This window comes from Protopterus annectens, chromosome 8.part0, assembly GCF_019279795.1.
Source record: "Protopterus annectens isolate FY-2018-M chromosome 8.part0, PAN1.0, whole genome shotgun sequence".
Taxonomy (NCBI): Eukaryota; Metazoa; Chordata; order Ceratodontiformes; family Protopteridae; genus Protopterus; species Protopterus annectens.
The window spans coordinates 1,564,937,192-1,564,957,867 of NC_056741.1; the positions used below are offsets into that span (position 1 = coordinate 1,564,937,192).

At 38.9% G+C, this 20,676-nt stretch overlaps 1 long non-coding RNA gene across 1 annotated transcript; it reads left to right on the forward strand.

The window, feature by feature from the left end:
* Nucleotides 1–963: 963 nt before the first annotated feature.
* Nucleotides 964–20,673, forward strand: LOC122808110. The gene is made up of 3 exons (XR_006365790.1): nucleotides 964–1,086; nucleotides 12,856–13,056; nucleotides 20,504–20,673. It is a non-coding gene; the product is annotated as an uncharacterized LOC122808110 (long non-coding RNA).
* The last annotated feature ends 3 nt before the right edge of the window (nucleotides 20,674–20,676 follow it).

The following is a 20,676-nucleotide window of genomic DNA, read 5'->3' on the forward strand; positions in this document are numbered from 1 at the left end:
CTTCTTCCATTTTCCATTTGCCTTTTGTTATTTGAATTGACATACTTCATTGTTTCATTTATTTTAATCAGCTCTGAGTACATTTGACTTATTTTTTCCCTCTAGGTTACTGGAGCTCATGTCTTGTATCAAAGCAGGAACTTGCACTGCTTTTTGCTGAACAGCTGCAGAAGTATTCCCAGTTAGTGTTTTTTCCTCACCTTTTGTGATTGATTTTCTTTCAGGTTCTCTGAATTTCTTTTTTGCTGGCATCCAGGCAATGCACTTACTAGCCAATTACCAAAATTTACCCAAAATATGAGTTTAATGGCTGTCTCATGTGAGGTTCTCTTTTCACACTGGAAAAACTGAAATGAAGATGTTGCACAGTCGTCTTGGAAGTCTCCCAAGACTCACTACAGTTCTGAGGAAAACTGCTTATTGTGCATCATGCTGTACTTACTGACTTCATATTGCTCATTACTGAATGTGAAACTACTTATCAAACTATTCCACGTGTTTTAGTTTGCGTTATTTACCAAAGTTATTGTGGTGTAGTTGTCACTTACCTTTTCATAATACCATAAAATGGTTATAAAAAATCTGTGCCTTTTTTAGAATTACGTATGTTGTAATGGAGCATCATTCTGATGAATTACTTATGTTGGGTAGAACATTTTTCTAATATGTCTAAAGCTTGATCTTTTATATTGAAATTTATTGTTTATGATGCTTTCATGTTTGTTTAATATCAGAGGCTTGTAGTCATTGAAAATGCTGATCTTATTGTTAAGAAGCTTAAAAACACACAAATCAAAAATAATGAGGATCCCTGTTTACTCTGTGGATGTTTTAGAGTTTAAAGACATTCTCACTTATGATGCTTGTGTGTTGTTAAACGGTGCATACTTTTTATTTATTTATTCATTTATTTGTTTGTTTGTTTATTTATTTATTTATTTTCATACTTAGGAGATTGTGCTTCTGGATTTTACTGCTTTTCTGGGGCAGTCACAGACTTGCCAGTGGATGGAGTCAGTGGTGGTCCTTGTCCAGCAGGCCATTATTGTCCTTCAGGTTCCATTTCTCCTCATCCTTGTGCCAATGGTAGGTCAAAGAGTACTGAGCCATGCATTCCTGGTAATTAAAAAAACTTAACGCTATATTTTGATATAAATACAATTATGACCTTTTAAATTCTGTTTAAATATTGCATCACCAGATTTGAAGAAAAATAACTTATCCACAAATATTTAGTGCTTTTAAGGAAATATTTTAATTTCTTTTTACTTTATAGGTGAGATGCTCTTCTACCATGTTAGCGAACATTCAGCTTGCAAAATATACTGTTCATTATATACAGTAAGAACATTTGGCTAATGTGAGGTGTGACTGCTTAGTTATGTGTTTTCCTAGGTGACTTGTGCTTAAACATGATAACAGTAATTATAAAAAGCATATTTTATAGGATCTCGGATAAATAGATTAAGTCCAGCTGTGTGAATGCAGTTTTGTTTAAAAAACTGCATTTTCCAGACAATTTTAACTCCTTTCCCCCATCCCAGAAAGACCTCCTTCCTTGCAGGGATAGTGGTCTTTTACTCATGCTATTAACCTTAACAGTTGTTGCACTTCAAGGAAAAGGGAAAATCACTGTTGTACTGATCATATGGAGAATAATGCTATTCAATAAATTAAATACAAATTGTAATTAAGCTTTTGGCCTATTAACCTACTGCGTTTTAGGTGTTCAGAGTACTATGTCCTGCATTTTTGAAAACTATCACATATATTTTGTAAATTGAGCATCTATGCCTGCATTGGTTTTCTTTTGCATCAATATTATGTCTTTATAAAATGGAAGGAGAATATCTTTGCCTTCAGTATGATTGATATAAATTCACTGTTACTTGGAGTACAGAATTTTGGAAGAAATTGTTTACAAAATGAACATATTAATCAATGCTTTTGCAGGCAATAGTGTAAAGGTTTTCTTGTCTGATAGAGTATTACAAGACAAGTAGATTAAACAATATTTATACTTCTGCAGTAGTCAGAGACTAGACTTTATAGATCAATGGGGAGAAAAGTTGGTGGCCGTGGAAGCACTACTTCATCTCAAACTAAATAATATTTAATGTGCCCAGTGGTATGGAAGACAGGACGCTCTATACATTTGTGGAGAGTTTACTTGATGTATCACCTTCAAACCCAACAAATGTAAAAATAATACCACAGTTTGTCATGGCCACCTCTAATTCTAAGCAGCAACAACATTCTAATGCAATTTTTATACTGAACTGTTTCAAGAATAAAAGAAATGTTGAGAATTAAACAGTTGGTGGATATATTTGTACTGGACTGGACTCAGTTTTTTTTTCTGTCTGCAATTTTCTAGAATACTTTTTCAGCCATTGACATAATCAGTCCTCTTAAGGAAACTGCTGAGAGGAGAAGAGATAAAGCCATTGGTTGCTTTCATCAAAGATTAGTTTTGGGTTTCATGATTTAATGTTGTTTTCCATTTTATTTCACTCCAACTGTAAGGAGCTATGCATTGCACAAGGTGTTATATACAGTATGTCTGTGTACCATCCTGCCAGTTTTCATGATTCACACATCTGGCACACATGTGACCTGTAATGGTGTTTCATGTGTTCTGACTTTCATTTGAAATCTTTAGTTGGTAGCTAAATGCACTGCCATGCAAAGCAATTCTTATAATTTGGTCCCATAAAAGCAACTAGCAGGCCATTTAAAATAGTGTACATTGTTACAAACAACCAAAGAAGCATAGATAAATATATACAGCAAAACAGAAAAACAATAAACCAACAAGACCAACCGTCTCACAAAGTAATACGTTTATTCGATAAACTGCAACACTGCAAACACTGCCAAGCTTTCGAGTATAAGACTTTCTCAATCCCTATACAACAAAACGTTTAGAATACAAAAATAACACCAAGTTTATTAAAACCTCTAGTACCTTATCAGTACTGCTTTCTTTGAAAGCAGTATTGCCGAGGTGTTGGAGGTTTTAATAAACCTGGTGTTATTTTTGGTATCCAGTGTTGTCTGATGTAGGTGATGCAGCATATGCTTTGGAAATGTAGCTGATGACTAAACATGTAATGTCATTGAGTATGTCTTCAGGCTGCTGAAATCCCATCTGTTCTGCTTGGATACATCTGGTGGTGTACTGCAGTCTGCTGCAGTGACTTACAACAAAGTACATGTGGTCTGCACCATGCTATATAACATGGAGCTACGTAAGCTGTTAGAACATGGGAACATGGTAGTATTTCTTCACATAATTGTAAAAGAAGTGAAGGAAGAGCAGAGTGAGGAGCCACCTGAGGTGAAACCCCATGCAAGGCAAAGCGGAGCAGAATACATTCCAGTACTGACAAGAGGTGGTAGGCTATGACAGGATAAATACAGAATAAAACTGGTATGTGGAATAACACACACAGGCTGTCCAATCCAGTTCATTGTTTGGGCATGCCATGTAGCAGACATTACCACACTGATTCAAGACAGAGGGTAGGCATGGTGTAGACATCATCATTTGCACAGAAAGAGAAGAGCACAGTGTCACAGGACAGCAACACTAGCATAGATGGAAGGATAAGGGGTAGTGGATGTGGTAGCCACTCATATGGCTAAGTTCTTGGTGGAGAATCAGGGATCACATTCTCCACTGAGGCCTTGGAGCTTCCATGGATGGAAAGCTGGCTGGGTGTACTATATGACCTCACAGTGTCATGACTGGAGCATCCAGCTCAAGAGATGGATTAACAACTTGCACAAGAAGAACACCATAGCTCCCACTGGGATATTACAGTATTCTCCGAGAGTGTTCATGGCTAGGTGTTACAGTAAGGCTACAAGAGAGCATCATGGTGCTGAAATTGTGACCCTGATTGTCCTTGTAGGGGGGGTGCTCACAGTGGAGTTGGAAGTCTGTTGTACATGTCTTTGGGAGTGTACATGCCAAAAAACAGAGGTAGCCATGGTTATTTTGAGAACTGTATGTGAGATCCGCTTAAGCCTGGCATGGATCATGTAGTACTCATCTATCTCCTAACACGACCATGGAGGCCAGTTACCACCATTGCCCTCAACAGGTGTGTCTTCTGCAGGTGCCTCTATGCTATGCTACTTTACATACATTGCAGGATGTCCCGCAGTCCCTGCATTGCTTGCAGTTCATCACAAAGGCCACACAGCAAATTCAGTATCTCCTGTACAATGTGAATAGATGGCATCTGAGCCTGGGTTTCTTATCTGCACATCTCAGTCATTACTGATGGTAAGGCCAACACCCAAGTTTAGGAAAATCATGGAGGCATGTTGGGGTGGTCATGGCCATCTACAGGCCACTCTGCTATGCTGCATGCACCCACTTTTGGAGGCAGTGTGGCCCCCTGATGCTATCTGTAGTGGTGGCATGGACAGGATGTCCTTTGCTTAACACAGGTGATGTCAGAAGTTCATCTTTATCTTGCCCATCCATCATCACCTCAGTTGTAAGTAATTTGAGTGTGCCGTCTTCTGCTAGCTTTCCTGATAATACCATTGTGTGATTGCAGTAACACAGTACATTGCTCCAAGTGCCATCATGCCATTGCACTGTGCCATCCTGGTCAGCCACCAATAACCCTCTGAAATCAGGCATATTTTCATCTGTAGTGGTGGATCATTTGCCTGTGTAATGTGTGAATGCACACAAACAACATATTGTAGCAATTCTGGATCATATCTGTGACACCTACCACTATGTGATACACAGGCTGCTGCATGCCAGATATATACATAGCATATGGGTGCATATATACCTTGTGGTGCAGGCTGTTGTTCTTGCAGTCTCAATGTCCCCTGGTGACATAAATGCCTATGTTTTTGTCTAAGTAAACCATTTACAGGTGCAAGACCCTGCCCTACGAGCATGGTATGTGTTATTACTTACCTGATGCATCCCCTAAAGAGACTTAGACAGTTGTTATCAACTCTGCTGTCACATTCAAGCTGCCACTAGATATGAGGGTTCTCTCAATTTCCTAATTGAGGAATACTGGGAATTCCACCATCTCTTTGAGATGATTCTGTGTTAGTGGTCCACCTACAGTGTCAGCCAGTCTCTGGTGATTTCCTGTGTCTTATTCCCTGTATGCAGTAACATACTGGTGATTCTGCAATGCATTGATACTGTTGTTTTAGTATGACTGCTCATTGTATTAATGTCTTGCACCATTCCATGCATGCCTAACCTGGACCAAAAAGGCCTTGTCTGCTTTCTCTTATTAAAGCCATCTGTGCATAGAGCTTGTAATTGCACCTTCATCACCTGTGTGGTGAACTTTTCCAGCTATTGAAATTCCTTCAGTCATTCACATGGACATACACTCCTACGAGTTATACATGTGGATCAGTCTTTTTACTCATGACAGTCCATTCTATCAGTTGAGTCCTTAATGTCCCTAGCACCCTTACAGTGACTATGGTCTTGTATGCTGATATACTGGAACCTTTGACACTGTACCATAGTGTGGCCGCCATTGGCATGTTTAGCCATGCTTTTTTTCTTTCAGATATGTGAGGATATCACAGTGTGTGCCTGATTTATTGGCATCCCAGTAGCACCTGTAATACATCATGATGCCCATGCACATGTAACACAGTGCTGTAACACCTAACCAGCAGGACATTGACCAAGCCTAACTGTGTTACGCTGTGTTCCTTGTTTCCTGTTAGATTAAGCTCCACCAGCAAGTCTCTGTTGCCTGTCTTTTTTGCCTAGTGAGGTTAGGCCATGAACTGAACAGCAGAACTACACCCTGTCTTTACCTGTATCCTGCACTATGTCATTGAAATCCCCACAAGCTGTCAGCCCCTTTCATGACTCGTGCAGTGTTACCCCACATATTCCACTGTTTTGTGATGGTGTCATTTGCTTTCATGAACCCTTTTGTGATCACTGCATTCATGAGGTGCATTATCGGGTATCCAGTCTGTGATTAGTGTGCCTCTATAGCTCTACATTCTGATATCTACTACATTCATGTTCTCTACCTTGCTCAGTGTAACATGGTCTCCACAAAATGGCCAAAATGTTATTATACCAAAGTAGTGTATAGTGTGTTATTTATGCTAGTGAAGCAATATAAAGCAGTTTTTCTCTGAATCACATAATATGTATTATCATCCCTAATTTTTGCTACTGGGCTAATTCTTGATCCACTATTGGGTGATCATTTAATCTGTGCATGTATGCAAAGCAAGGCTGGACTACCATTATTTTGCCTTTTGCTATTGACTATGTGCAACAGGCTATTTTTAATGGACATTGTGATGTCATGCTACCCATCAGTGCACATCATATGGGGCCTGCTTTGAGTGGTCATGTGCACTTGACTGCCACTTTCTCCTATATTAGACATAAAGAGTGGACCTGGCCTTAATAGACATAGACGCTGAAAGGGCTCCCATCTGGTGCAGGAAGTGTAAAATCTTTCTTTACCTGCTGCACAGAGATCATCATGAGCCCCTGCTTTAGCACTGTGAGGGTCTCCTTTATAAATTAGATGCTTAGCACCAGCTTTCCAGGGCAGTGAGTGATGCTACTGGTATTACCCACTCTGGTAAGTAGTGTCCTGAGGGGGCAGACCTTAGTCCTTTCTCAAGTCAGTGGGAAGAATAGCCACCATTTTATTATAAACATTCTTTTCTTGGATTGGCACTATATACTAGGCCTAGCATCTGTAGCTGCAATTCCCTTTTTCCGATAGGGATATGCTGTATGTATTGTTCCTTTTATGTTTTTTCTCAACACAGAAAATTACAAAAAGTATGATTGCCTACCAGAATAGGCAAGACAGACTGTCCAGGTAGTGGGGTAAATGTAGTGTATTGCTTGCAGTGATGTAATATTTAAATAAACTATACAATATACAGTTAATTAGTTGTATTTGTACCTTGTTTTGCCCTTTTTTCTTTTATCTTTTTTGTGTTTTCTCCATTGTATTTTCTTTTTTCTTTTGGATTAGACATGATGCAGCCAGTGGTGAAGCATAAAGGGACCTGGTTGTCTCTGTGGAAACATCTGGGATGGGGCAAAGGCTCCTCTGCCGAGAATGATATGGTTGGAATTTCCTGCGTTACCCATCACATGTTTAGTATAGACATAAACACTTTATAATCATGGCTTAAAATTGAAATGTGTCCATATAAAGCCAGGTCTGATTTTTTTCTCATCTTTAGGTAATACAGCCACCACAGCTTTCTTCCATGATTTATTTATTTATGTATTTTATTTTACATTTGTTTACCGGGGAGGTCCGACTGGACAGATATGTCTATTTTCAGCAGAGGCCCGGGGAGAAAAGCTTCAGAAACAATTACTAACATACTATATATAAGATATTTACATGAACATAGTGGTTTAGACATACAATTATAGCAGGTAGTAACATATGATTGTTGTTCATACAGTATGTTTAGTAGAGATAATCCTGAAGATGTAATAAAGATAAGAGAAGAAAAAAAAAAACTAAAAATTAACATTTTAAGGGAAAGCTATTTAACTTAGTCTAGGGAAGAGTTAGTGGGTATAGATGGGTCAGTGGGGAATAAGTGTCAGTGAGTTGGTATGTAACGTGTGATAATAAATATAGTGCATCTGTGGGAGTTTTAAAGAGGTTGGATAGTGGGTAGGGGAAAGGTGTTAAAATATGTCAGCCAGGTGGTAGGCAGTTGCATGTCCATGAATTGTTTAGGTGGGAAATTAGGTGGGAAAGATGCTTGTGCTTCCCCTCCTTTTAAAATACTGTTAATCAAAATCTTCCAGATCTTTATCACTTTCTTTCTTCCTAACTTCCAAAATTTCATAGTAATACCATCTCTTCCTGGTGGCTTTCTTGCAGATTGATTACGTCACCATTTTTATGTCATCTTCTGCTGTATTAACTATAAGTTGTTGAGCCTTATCTGTCTCCAACATTGGCATAATTAAGTCTTCCATAAATATTTCCATTTTTCTCTTTCTTGATATCCACATTACACTGCTTTATACAAAATTTCATAAAATTTCAGAAATATCTCTAATATTGCTATACGATCTCTGGTTATTTTTATTGTTATAGGCTCCCTGAGTTTGTTGACAACCCTTTCTACTTTTTGTTGCTTATATCATTGTGCTAAAAGTTTTTGTGCTCTGGAGTTCTATTCAAAAATGGTTGCTTAATAGCAATCTTTCTAAACTAATGCATATTATCCAAATACTTTCTGATTTTCTGTTTAGCACTCTGCAGTTGGTTCTTTCCTTGTTAGCTTGCATTACTTTAACATTTGTCAGCCCCTTTAAATAATCCCTATTACTTCTTAACCACATGTCTTTCTCTGTTATTTCATCTCTATTTTTCACTTCCATTTTCATTTTATCCCACTCACTATCACCTCTGAAGAAATTTTTATCTTCTCTAATAACTCTCAAATAATTTCCACTACCCTTTCCTTAAATTCTTCTCTTTTTAACAAGTAGGTAGGAAGATGCCAATGTCTCTTTTTTACTTCTTTACTCTGCATTTTTATCTTAGTTTTATTGGTGCTTGATCTGAAACAGTTATTGAATGGGTGTTGAAGCTTTCAATCAAATGCACTTATTGCTATGAATTATGATTTTTATCCAGACTAGCCCAGTTATTGTACCTTGGGGAATAAATTTGAGTTCCTGCTACTGAATTCATGTCTTCCATACCAAATATGTCAAGAAATTTCTTTAGAAGTGTTCTCTTTTGTTGTATTTTCATTTGTAGGTCCCCGTGGTACATCCTTACTATTACAAATCAAGTTCCAGTTCCTACCTGTAATATTCTCTGCTAAAAGCTGATTATTCCCCCCACCCAAGTTCTTAAGTTCTGTAATAGCAGTTTTTGCTGGAATATAAATACATGTCAGTGTAATACTCATATCTTGCCAACAACCTCTTACTATCACAAGTCTGTGATTATTGGCTCTTTTCCTGTTCTGTCGCTATAAGAGACCCTCTAGCAGTTAGTATCAATACTCCTGTTTTCCTTTGTCCCTGATATTCCGCTGAATATTCATTTTGAAATCCTTTCTTTGTCAAATTTACATGCTCATTTCTTTCCAGACATGTTCCCTGCGGTAATACTATTTTCACTCTCCATCCATGTCTTTCGGCTTTTCCCGGTTAGGGGTTGCTAATGATTGGCAGTGGATTTTACAGTGCCGAGTTGCCAGCCTGACTCCCAACCTTCAAAGAAGGCACTTTGTACAACTGTATATACATTAACAAACATCTGTACAAAGTGGGCGTGGTCAGACTCCCCATCTCAATGCACATTTAATATTCAGGTTTTCATTGAGTCAAGGAGGGGTCTCAGCATTAAGTAATAACTGCCATTGCAATTCTTTCAGTTCAAGCAAAGTCTCACAATCTCCAAATAATTGGTTAACCTGTTTCAATATGAGAAATTTGAAACCAATAAACTTTGCATTTCTTAATATTATTGAGTAAGAACTTTAGGAACCTATAAACCACTGATAGATTGGACAAAAAAGTGCCGCATTTGTTAAGGAAACCATCACTATTTCTGCTTTGCTGTTCAGATTCTAGAAGCAATTATCTATGGATATCATTGCAGAAGTACAAGTTTATTGCGACAGTAAGAGTTACAGAGGGACAAATTAAATACAACGAGGAGCAAAAAATACCGTAGCTCTTTCTTATATGATTGGGAGAAACTGCTTATAACTACTTTGACTGTGCATGAATCTGCTTCAGGACAAGACTATATATATTTTCTGTTTGTGATGGATATATATACCACCTGTTATGTTTCTTAGAGAAAACATCTTGTTAAGTCTGAACTTGTTTTTTCATTCTAATAAAGTTAATTTTATAGTTAGAAAAGAAAGGATAACATTCTTGATGATGATGCTACTTAGGATAAAGATATTAAGGATGTCCAACTAAGACCGCCATTAGCCAACAGTAATCTCACCACTGTGTAGTTTAGAGTATGAGAAGGGGAAAGACAGGCAGTTGTCACAGAGCTTAAGGTTGCAAGCTGTAATTCCTGTGTTAGAGGGCTTGATTCCCTCAACTCTTGTTTGCCTACTGTGTGACCTTTTGCAAGTCACTTAGCCAGATATTGCTCCCAGGTCGCCCCTGATAAATTATTATTATTATTATTATTTAAGAAACTAAAGATAAAAAGATGGCTGTATGTGACTTAAGTGGAAGGGTTTATTTTAATTTAAGTGAGGGATTCATAAGTTGGGGAAATGGAAGCAAGTCAAGCAGTTGTCATGGATACAGTACTTGAGATTGTGGAAAGGATTTGAGGAGGGTAATAAAGTTAATATGGCTACATGAATGTGAGGATATAACAGCTAGGTCAAAATTGCTAGTGTGCAAAAGGTGGACGTAAGCAAGGTGGGGAAATAGCAAGCAGTATGGTGACAAATGAGATGAGGGCAGCAAAGTTACAAGTAAGAAAAAAGATGGCAGAAGGAGGTTAGTAAGCAGAGAATTTTACAAGTAATAAAAAAGATGGCAGAAGGAGGTCAATAAGCAGAGATTTTTTAATGTATATTGCAAAAGTTAAAAGAAGGCATAGATCAGGGAAGACTGGATAAAGATGAGAAGGAAATAGCAGACGGAAGGGTGCAATGATTGTTACTGAAAGAATACTTTGCCTGTCTTGTCAATGGAAAGAGTGGAGTTATATAGAGAAAAAACTGCCTGACCTAAGAAGGATACAGCATAGGTTCCAACAGACAGCTTCCCAATATATTTAGGGATCTGACCCCTGTGCTGGCAGATCCCAAATGGAGTCCTTCAGTAGAACAGTGGCCACCAGAGATTTGCCAGAGTACAGGAAGATGTCAAGAGTAGTATAAGTGGAGAACAATTAAAATCTGGAGAATTAGAGGACTTTTAGTCTTAGCAACAGGAATAAGTGATGTAATGGAAATGTCTTAAAGGAAACACTGACTACAGTCCTGCCGAACACGAGTTTCTGGATGACAATCACAATAAATTAATTCTCAGAAGGCACTTTCAGTTTAATCAAATTTAGTTTTATCACTTGTTTCCAGCAAAATCCAGCATGTGAACAGTGACCAGCAAGGTCAGCCTAGACTTTACTAAGACCTTTGAATTTCCCTCAGAAAACTGCCAGACAGACTGCAAAAAACAGTGACACCACTACTGAGATAAATGGTTTGTGGCATGCTTTGGAGGTAGAACACAAAAGGCTGAGATGAGGGCAGTGTTAGGAATTTGTAATGGACAACTGGGTTACCGCATCACAGCCCTCTGTATGGGGTACAGTACTGTTTACTGGGTCTGTCTCGGAATATATCTGTGTGAATAAGTAACGTGATGAAGCTCTTTACTCATGTCAAACTGTTAATGTCAACACTTTAGGAATGGGGATGTCTCTGAGGATGGAATTGCAAAGGCTGACAGAGTAGGCACTTGACTCAGTAAAGAAAAGTACACAGTATTGCACTTTTCCAGATCAAACATGGTGTGAATTATCAACAGAGAGATGGAGTGAAACCATTAACAACAAAGCCTGGAAAAAAAATCTAAGGGTGTTTTTTGCCTCAGTCATTTTTTGACCCAATGCTGCTGTCAAATCATCCCCAATCAGATTCAACCTATTTATTCCTTCTTAAGAGACATTATGGCTCAATTCTGTACATGGTGAGAGCTGACTAGGGAAGTTATAGTGCAGGCAGCCTTGAGGGGTTGCTTATGCCATCTCTGGCATTCAAGCAACTGAGGATATATTTTGTTCTGTCATAAGCTCATCCCAGGGCAATAAATGCGCATCACAACTGGGGACCTATTATATCTTCCATTTTTGAGTGCATGCTTATATCCTGCTGTTAATAAATGCTTGCTGAGCCAAAAGCTTGCTTGCAGAGACACTGTTTGCAGTGCCTCCCCACCTGCATTGTGGCAGTTTGTATCTCTGCTTCATCTCTGCCTCCTTCTATCCCATGCAGATACACTCATCCTTCCATTACCACTGCCTAGCACCCAAATCATTAGCTGAATTCAAGTCACATGCATCATGCTGTACAGGAGCCGAAAAGGGTCTAAGGGTTTTAAACACTCCAGCACTGGATGACAAAGAGCAGAGTAAGGTGATAGCTGTAGAAATAGACATGATGTTGGGAAGTATCCATAGTATGAAGTATTTCTAAAGTGAATACACAGTGTGCATGCTCTGCTAGGCCCTGTTCAGTCCTCAAATAATGTGCTTTCTGTAGTTCTGGAGGCCATACGGGAAGATGAGAGACAGCAGTTACAGGAGGGAAAAGATCTAGCTAGACAGCAGAAATCATATAGGGAGGGTGACATTATATTAGTGCACAGGATCTTTTCAGGTAGATGTGAAGTTCTCATCCTAAACATGACAGATGTGACAGAGGCAGCAGCTGTGGGACTGCTTACTTACTGGATCTGCAAAAGTAGTTAGTCAAAGACAGGATTGTCATCAGTAAATAGAATGGAACACCCAAATGGGCCATAGACAGATTAAAATTGGAAATATTCTTGAGGACATGGGACAGGTTGGAACTAGGAAGTGAGACGGGAAAGAAGGATGGATGGGAGGTGCAATGTTAAATGTCCTTGAAAGGAGGGATGGAAGGCTCCCTCCTACCATCAAACAAATTCTTTGGTATGAAGATAATATAAAGAAGGAGGTATTAAGATGGCATTCCCTGAGCTGGGGTTAAGTAAATTATGAAACATGCATATTCTTAGAAATGTTCTTCTCGTACAAACATTGTGTTTATTCTGATTGTTTTGTAATGCTTATTTCATTCCAGGACTGTATCAGGCACATGAACGCCAGTCAATTTGTGATCCATGTCCTGCTGGGTTCTACTGCTTCTGTCCTGAATCAAGAGGTGTTACCTTTCCCCAGACATGTCCGTCTGGCCACTTCTGCCCTGAGGGAACAGCATATCCCAATGAGTATAAATGTCCCAAAGGTACATTCAGCATAATCGAGGGACTGACCACCAAAGGTAGGAGAAGATGCTTGAAAGAACACCTAGACATAAAAAAAAGAAAATCAAATTCACACACCTATCACTTGTAATTATATATGCATGTGTGTGTTTGTGCTTGTGTGTGAATTGTACTTTTTTTACTTGAAATTATGGATTTTTGTGAATTTGTAATACTTTTGTTTAGAGAAATGTAATCCATTTAGACCATCACTAAGATACATTTATACTACTGCTAATATTTACAGCTGCTTTTGGGTTCAAGGCAGATATTAATATGAGGCTTTTTTACTTGAAATTATGGATTTTTGTGAATTTGTAATACTTTTTGTTTAGAGAAATGTAATCCATTTAGACCATCACTAAGATACATTTATACTACTGCTAATATTTACAGCTGCTTTTGGGTTCAAGGTGCATAAAACTTTGCAGATATTAATATGAGGGTGGGTAAATGAACCTGCCAAAAATGTAACACATGATGCATCAGCAGATGGCTCTAAACCATTCTTGATACAATAGTTTAGCTGATGAATCATGCTAGGTAAGTTGCTAACACAAATCAGCCTGTATACAAACATGCAGAGCAGTGTATTAAACAATGTATTTTACCTCCAGAGTCACCATGCAACTGATGACTTTAAGAGAAATCTTCTTATCTTACAAGGATAATGTCCTTCCAAGATCACTCTTGTAGTATTACAAACAGATGGGATAGCCTTCCAAGGATAGCCATATATGACTGGTTAGAATACCAAAGCCTAGGTGCTTTCCTTGTGCCTCATATCTGAAGTGTGACCTAAGCATGAGGGTGAGAGGTAGATAAAGGATGTATAACCCTGAATTACTTAAGAACTACTTTGCCACCAGCCCAAAAGCAGAATTTTGCTTCATATTTCATCTGTCAGACATATGAATATCACATCTACTTAGCCATTTAGCAGGTAATTATGCCACTGGGAAACCTTACATTTCTTTTTTCCATTTCTTAAAATTTGACGGGAGGCAAATGTGACTGTGAGATGCAAATTCCACACAAGATCCACCATGAAAAGTGTTTGTCTTGGTACCAAACATAACTTTAAAGAGTGTGGGATTTGTCAGTTTTTTACTCCTATGTCTCTCTGCAGCCATCTGTCTCTCCCTCAAAATATGTTTGGAGAATCAAAGGCTTAAAGATCTTGCTAGAATTTTGTTGTTGTCTGAGTCTTCCCACTTCATTGTCCAGTCAATACCAAAGAAAAAACATAAGAAGTCAAAACTCGAGGCTTCAGATGTGTAGCCCAATATGGTTGTTTCTGCTGTGTCTGTTGAAGAGACCTTGGACCATCCAGTGCATATGACGGCCTCAGCTGTCATGACCTTGTTAGAGGCTGATATGGGACAGTATGTTCACACATCCACTGGGGCTGATACAGCAACTGTTTCAGATTATAAGGGTGAACCCTTTTGTTACTTCTGAGGGACAGGTGAGGATTCCACAAATTTTAAAGAGGAAACACCCAGTTCTCACTTAAAGGTATGTCAGGGCTCTGATCCTCCATGCTATGTTCAGGCAGATGTCCCTACCAAGAATACCTTGGTGTAACCCAATATCCCTACCTTGTCACTATACTCAGTATCCTACAGACTGCTAAGTGATGACCGATGTCTGGCATATGAGGCATCCTCTGACTCACTACTGATGGATTTACTGCATATCTGCAAGTCAAATGGCATCAAAAATCCTCATTCTAGGGTTTAAACATCTTCCACAACATCAACCTAACAGTTTGGAGGAACAGGTTTATCTTGCAGAAGATACTGCTGATCTGTAACATACTCCCCATCCACATAAAACAAAGCTCATCAATGTCCATATTTAAAGTAGAACTTGGATCTATGGATGGGAAACAGAAAATTTACCTCAGGACTGTCCCCCTGTACTACTACTGCTGGACAGAGGCAGCTCCTAAATGCTTTATTCTATGTACAAGTCCCTCAAATTAACTGTGGTATGATCCCAGTTATTACACTAGTGGTAATATATAATTATTGACAGTGAGATGATTGCTGCTGTGTCTGGTTGGGATAGAACAGGGGAGATCTTTTTGACCCAGAAGAGGAGAGATTTAGCTCTGGCTCTCACAATGTTTATGACCAATCCATAATCCTAGGTATTTGAAGGTGGAGGTTGTTTCTAGGGAATGGTTGTGTAAGCCAAAGATAAAGAGTCAGATGTTTGGTGAATTTTCTTGACAAATGAAATCCTGCTGGTATTATACACCTTAACTTAAGAAAGCCTTTAAAATAGTCCCTCGAATAGCACTGATTAGCCAACCGGAGGAACTTAAAGTATAAAGTTGGCTGCAGGCAAGAAGTCAAGAATTAGGGGATCATCTGAAGGGAAAGTAAAATAAATGAAAAATAATCCTGGGTCCTGTGAGCAGTGCTAGTTGACAGCTTGTTTCAGACATTAAAATTGTGCCAATTGTCAAAGAGACTGGATTAGCCTATCAATGGATAACACCAATGCAGAAGAAACAAAGGGACAGTGGTGGATTGAACAGCAAGGCTTCATATGGCCCAAAGGACACTGACAGCATGAGATGGGAAGTGACAGCTACGGTTTAATTCACTGAACTGTAAAGTACTTTACCTGGCCTTTAGTAATCCCTGAATGGTATTCCAGTTCCAGTAACTGGCCCTAAATAATAGAGATCAAGAAGATACCTTCTTGTGGCAGTAGAAGCAGAAATGATCTATTAGCTGTAAACTGAAAAAGATGTACCCAATGCCAGCAACCTGGTGGGCTATATATGTGGAGTATAGACCCCAGACATTAGACAGATTATACTTCACATCTATTAGATCCCTGGCCAGGACTTATCTGGAGTACTTTATTAATTTTGGGCCCTTACAGGGATAAGAGAATCAAGCTAGTTGATAAGATACAAACAATAAAGGAAATAGAGGAAAACAGGATATAAGAAGAGGCTACAGGCAATTAATCTCTTCCCACATGAGGAGAGGTGAGAAAGGGGAGATGTAGTATGGGTAATACAATTCACTTAAGGCACAGTGTGATGACACCCCCACCAGACGAAAAATAGAGAAGAAAGGAAGGAAGTGGAATACCAGGTTAGACTATTCATTTCTTTGTAAATATTAGAAAAATGCATTTTTATGGAAATAGTAGTAGATAAGTAGAATAGGTTACCTTAACAGGCATCGTAAAGGCCATGGATCTTTGGTGGGTCAAGGCAAAGAAAAGGGTGCAAATTAAGATTCCAGATATGAAAATAGGGCAAACTTAATACACAACAGCAGCAAAACCAACCATCTTTTAATGCTAAATATTAATATTAGAAGTATCAAAAATAAAATACCTGAACTCCAGGCCACAATATTACACTACTCCCTAGACATAGATCCTTTAACAGAAACCTGGCTAAATAAAAACATAGCTAACTCAGAAGTTCTCCCTACTGGCTACAATATCATTAGACAAGACAGACCACTTTGTAAAGGGGGTAGAACTGCCTTACTGTACAAGTCCTACTTAACTATCCATCAGTTACCAAACTCCTACCCCTACCCCAATAATTGGGACATACTTATCTCACAACTTCAACTTCACCCTAAAAAGGTCATCACCACAATTGTGATCTATATTCCACCTGGTAATACACCAGCTAGCCTTGAAGACTTCTTATCCTGGTGTTCTTCCACATACTCACAAGAAACCCTTATTCTGGGGGACTTCAACCTAGATTGGTTCACCTGTATATCAGAACCACCAAATAATCTAATAAATCTCCATGGCTACCAGCAGCTAGTCCAAATTCCATCTAGATGTGATAAAAAATCTAAAAGGGAATCCATCCTTGACTGGGTCCTAACTAACAACCCCACATTGTACCCTCACACAGGCAGTCTCCCAGACACCTTAAGTGACCACAACATAATATACTTTATACGTAGTAGAACAAGCATATGCAAAACCACTAACTATATATCCACTAGAAACACAAAAAAATTATCTCCCGAGGTCCTCAACACTTTACTCTGTAACTGTGACTGGACCCCCCTAAAAACCCTCCCACTTGACCAGGCTGTAGCATATTTCAACAAAACATTTCTACAACACCTAGACACTGTCTCTCCATTGCGCAAAATTAAGGCTGGAACCCCTACAAACCCCTGGCTCAGTAAAGAAACCAAACAAATCCTCAAATCCAGAGACACTGCCTGGCTTTACTATCAAAAAAACAAAGAAACACAAAGCCTAACTAAGTACCAAGAACTGCACAACCATGCAAAACAATGCATTAGGTTGGACAAAAAATCCTGCTACACAACATTACAAACTAAATACCAACACAGAGGCACAGAAAAATGATAGGCATAGTTTTTATTCAAACTAAAGGGGTGGCGAAAGCCACATAACTATGGGCTAGGCTTATAAATGCCCTTGGGCAGATAGCCTAGTATGAACCTATGAACACAACCAGCAAAAATTTTGGAAAAATGTAAACCAGCTACTAAAATCCACCCAAAAGGCTACCACCAAACCAACCACCCTTGACACTAAAGTTCCCATCGAAACACAATTCATCTCCTACTTTGTGAACTCAATTCTATCCTTAGTATCACAGGACAGTTCCTTCCTCACTATCCCCCCCCAACACAAATAACACTAATACAAGCTTTACCCTCAAAACAGTTTCCACCACTTCAATCAAAAGCATGCTCTCCAAACTAAAAACCTCATCAACAGCAGCTGACCTACTCCCCAGCTATTTCTTGAAACTCACAGCAGATGCTATTGCTATCCCAGTCTCCACTCTCATAAACAGATCAATTGTTGAAAACTATGTGCCCAAACTCTGGAAAATATCCTATGTTACACCCATACATAAAGGCAGGACCTCCACTGAACTTAATAACTACAGACCCATTGCTTTACTCTCCCCCCTGGCCAAAATCCTAGAAGAATGCATCCATACCCTGATGGTAAACTATCTCCTAGACAGCAACATCCTGTCAACTACTCAGCATGGTTTCAGACCTGCCCATAGTACCACTACAGCCCTCCTCTGCTTCACAGACACAGTAAACCGTCTCAAAAATGAAGGCCTACAAGTGTCAACTCTTTTTTTGGATATGTCCAAAGCATTTGACACAGTCTCATACCAAATCCTGCTAAACAAACTAAAACAATATCATCTATCAAATTCCACTCTTACCTAGTTCCAAAGCTACTTAACTGACAGGTACCAAGCTGTGAAATGGGAAAATTCTCTCTCCTCAGCTGCCCATAACTATAGGAGTCTCACAGGGTTCTATCTTAGGACCACTACTATTCACAGTCTTCACAAATGACCTCCATACCTCCACACAGAATGCATCTATAATTCAGTATGCAGATGACACTACCTTAATCTGTGCTGCACAAAACATTCCCACCCTCCTGCAAACAACTCAACTAGCATTCTCTGACATTGAAAACTACCTTACCAAAGTCCAACTTATCCTCAAACTAAAGAAAACTCAGCTTATGATTATAACCAGTTCTAACAAAAATACTAACAGTCAGTTCACTATCTACTCCCCAAATGCTACTCCAGTTGCTCCAGTGGTACAGGCTAAGCTACTGGGAATAACCATAGACTCCCACCTAAAATTTTATAGTCATCTCAACTTAACTATTAAAAAAGTACATGCCAAACTGGGTTCACTCTACCGTATCATACCATTTCTTACCAACAACACAAGATCAGCCGTTGCTCGCTCCCAACTTCTATCCACCCTACTCTATGCATCTCCCATTGTGACTAATCTCAACAAAACTGAACTAAGCAAAATGGAAGCCTACTATAACAGAATTGCCCACTTTGCTGCAAATTGCTCATATAGAACTCATCACTGTACTGCTTTGAGACAACTCCACTGGCTTGAACTGCCCAACCTCCTAACCTACAATCAGCTCTGCCTCTGTCATTCTATTACCTCCCCAATAAGTGTTCTGCCCTCAAAAACCTAGTACAACATCACAGCCAAAAGGCATCTTAGCTCATTAAGTAAACTACTACTAAAAGTCACCAACAGCTACAATAGTTTTGGAGATGCACTATATAGTAGTCCATTGGCTAAAAAATGGAACTCTGTCCCTACTAGTATTCAAAACACATCATCCAAAGCCTCCTTTAAAGACCTCATCAGGCAACATCTCAAGCAAAGTTGGCAGTTGGCAGTGCCATGATTGCTCCCCAGGCTAGTGAAAGCGGATAACACATACATACTAAATCTAGAGCACTTGATAATAGTTTTCAATCTTACTCACAAACACTGGCTAATCTACAATGTATGTACTGTACCTGTGTACTATGTATGTATTCTGCCTATGTTCCAAATTTCAGCTGTACACCACAAATCTATTGTGTGTTTTTCTTTTTTTTCCCCGGGTCAGTCACAGGAACGGAACTCCTGCTAATGATTGGTAGTGATTTTTATTTGCTGAGTTACCAGCCCTCCCTGACAACCTTCAATGAAATGAAGGAACGCCCATTCGCTCCGCAGAAGACCCTCTAGCTGAGAATCGAGAACTGGTCAGCTGCCTTTACTGTGGTGGCGGCCAACGCCAGCACCACCATCGCAGGCTTAATTACCTTTATTTTTAAAATTAATATTTTTTTTTTGTTCTCTCCACTGTAACTGTTTATGTGCCGCATACCACTGTAAAAACATGTCTCTTGTAATTTGTGTGTATACTGATCATGTCTAAATAACTAAATGTGTCTGTAATTTTTCTTTGTAGAGCTTTTCTCCTCGGGTCTCTGCTGAAAAAGGGCCTTTTCTGCTTAGTCAGACACCCCCAATTAACAAATGTAAAATAAATAAATAAATAAGAATAAATTTCATTACATCTGTGTATACAATGTGGTGTACATACACTGGTGGTCTCTCAGATGTGAATGTTTAACATGCTGCCTTATCTCTATGGAGATCTGTGACAGGTGTTATGGAAGTGCTGGTATCTCTACTTTATGCAATATGGGCTGAGTTTTACTACTTAAGCACTCATCTTAATACAAATAAAGCATCTGATTAAACAATTGCCGCTGAAAATTAGTACTTCAGTGTAGTTTGGCTTATTTTTATTAGTAAAACAGCAGCTTTTGTGATTGCCTTGACACCTTAGAATATCTGTCTCTGTTATTATGAAGCAGTCAAAAATAGCAAAAAAAAAGATTCTTTAAAAATATCCTATGTGTAAATATCTATGCTGCAATAGATTAAGGTAATTGGAAGCACGAAGGTTAGACTTTTTTCCCTTGAATAAATTGTAGCAATTTTGTGATGGTTTTTGGCATGCAGAATCTGGGAATAATACTTCTTCCTTTTGCTTGTGTTAGATTGTAAATAACTCTCAGAACAGTTGTTTACAGAGATGATATACTTTTTTTTTTTCTTTCTTTTTCAGAGCAATGTATACCATGCCCTGCTGGCTACTTCTGTGATTCTGAAGGCTTGAGTGAACCATCTGGCCCCTGTCTTCCTGGTTACAGCTGCATTCATGCTGCTCAAGTGCCAAATCCAGAAGATGGTATCACTGGAAACATCTGTCCAAGGGGCAAATACTGTGAAGTTGGCTTT